Below are 2,701 nucleotides of genomic sequence, written 5' to 3' on the forward strand. Positions count from 1 at the left end.
TATATATATATATATATATATGTACGTATGTTTGTATATACGCATGTATGTGTGCATAAACATACATACAGTAAGAAACATATAAATGTGTTCTACATTCATACGTATATATGCATACGTGTGTTTGGATAAATGCATATATGTGAATCTGAGTTTGTTTGAATGAGTGTGTTTGCATGTCTGTGAAGAAACCTAATGACAGAAATGAAGGAGAATGATATTCTGAGTTGGTTAAGGAACAGAGAGAGGAGAGGATAGAGGAAGAGTGATAGAGAGAGAGAGAGAGAGAGAGAGAGAGGGTTGGTGGGGAAATATAAGAATGAGAAAGATTGATGATTTATGGATGCATGAGTCAGATGAAAAACTGGGATCGATGAAATTAACTTCAGTTTCCTCTCTTTATTAATTACTTCACGGATCTTAATAAACTTTACTGAAACGTCTCTCATCATGTTACAGTTTTCTATGAATCACTGATTACTATTATTGATTATATCAACATCATGATCGTCATGGTCATGATCATGGACATCCATCATCGACATCTTCAACATTATATTTACCCCCTCCTCCTCTCCTCATCCTTACTGTCAGTAATGTCGTCTCTTCTTCACCTCATATTCATCCTCATCCTCCTCTTTCTTATCTTCTTCTTCTTTTTCTTCTGCATCTTCAACATTATTCACATTATCATTAGCAGCACAGCATCAGCAATGAAAGATGCAGGAGCAATAGTAAGTAACCTCACTAACATCATCGCTGTGATAATAATAATAATAATAATAATAATAATAATAATAATAATAATAATAATAATAATAATAATAATAATCGACAACATGATGATGATCCTCGTCATCATTGTCACCGTCATCGTCATCACAGCTACCATCCTACTCATCATATATTTCACGGATTAGTCAAAAGAAATGTGGCACGGATGAAGTTTAGGTCATCGCCTCCCTGTTTCATAAAAAGAGGTTTTCCTCACGTCCCATGAATCCAACCAAACCGGAGATATATTCTGAATCCTAACAAAAAGACAGTAAATTTCTCTAAAAGCAACAAAGAGGCAGCCAGTGGAGGGAGACAAGTTGATAGTTTAATTCTTCTATGTAGTATACCTATATGAAATTGCTTAGCCACATCTCTTCCAGCAATAACTTCTGAATTCAAATGGCAGTGGTTTTGACTCTGCCATTAATTCGTTCAAGGTTAAAAAAGAAAAAAAATCATTAGCTGAAAACTGATGCCTCTTACCTTAAAACTGCTGGCCTTGTGCCAAGATTTTGAACATGATTTTATTTGTTTTGTTTATTATTAGCATTAGTTTTTCAGACTTAATTTTTCGCAGTCATTATTACGAAAAGATTTGTGACCATTTCCTATTCATGCTGTTGTTTGTGAAATTGCTTGATAAATGTTTAGGGAGACAAGTCGATGGTAATGCTGTGTTAGGGCTATGGATAGACCATAGTTAAGCTCCAGGTTCGGTGATTATGCGAATAAGGGGTTCAACGTAGGTCATATATCAGTGTGTGTAGATAAAGATTTACTTTTCGTAATGATATAAAAAACCAAGGCTGCGTAGATTTTAGAATATTTATAAATAGGAAGTCTTACAGCTGTTTCTAGGATATTTATTATATCCCTACATCGGAGACAGTGTGAGAGGATGGTTAAGCAATAGCTAATTTAGATAAGATACAAAATAGAGAGTGAATTGGAGAAACGAAAATAGATGTGAAATATGCAGGGATATTGTATTTGTAGATCCATTATTTAGTCAGAATGGTATACATATAAGATTCCAATACCTTGCGAGTAAAATCCAATAGTATTTAAAATTGGTCATTCTAAGAATAGTGTTTGTACACAGTGTTATTGAATCAAGGGTTTTATTTAAAGTGACCTAAAAGTAGGGAATGTATTCGTAAGGTCAAATCGAAAATGGGAAGAGAGGAATAAGAAAGGGAAGAAAAAGAGAAGAAATAGAGGAAGAGAAGGAGAAGAAAAAAAGAAAGAAAGAAATAAGAGGAATAAAGAAAACAAAGATAAAAGGTAATGTGTTTTTATAAATATATGTCTGTGTATGTCTTGGTATTGGTTTAAAATTTTGGCCCAAGGCCAGCAAAACGATAACTTGTCTTCCCCTCTCCTCTTTATTGCTGTTCCAAGTCTCTCTTTTCTTTTCATTTCACGCAGTCAAATGTCTGCAATATGTAAAAAAAAAATTATAAAAGTACATAGCACAGGTGTTGGGGTATGAATAGAGCGTACTTCCTAACCACATGGCTCTGGGTTCAGTGCCACTGATAGGCACCTTCTAGAACAGGTGTCATGTACTACTGCCTTGGGCTGACTACAAACTTTCAAGTGGAATTTGTAGACAGAAACTGAAAGAAGTCCATTGTATGTGTACATGTGTGTGTGTGTATCTATGTGCGTGTGTGTCTTTGTGCCTATGTGTGTCACCCCACCCCTTCACCGCATGGCAACTGGTGTTATTGCGTTTACGTTCGCATAACATTAGCTGTTCGGCAAAAGAGAAAGGAAAAATATAAACTAGGCTTAAGAAATAAGTCCTGGGATCCATTTGTCCGGCCAAAACCCCTCAAGGCAGTGTTTCAGCTTGGCCGGAGTCAACTGAATGAAACAAGTAAAAGAGTAAAAGAGTGAAGAGTATGTATATATATGTATG

This window comes from Octopus bimaculoides, chromosome 1 (assembly GCF_001194135.2).
Source record: "Octopus bimaculoides isolate UCB-OBI-ISO-001 chromosome 1, ASM119413v2, whole genome shotgun sequence".
NCBI lineage: Eukaryota > Metazoa > Mollusca > Cephalopoda > Octopoda > Octopodidae > Octopus > Octopus bimaculoides.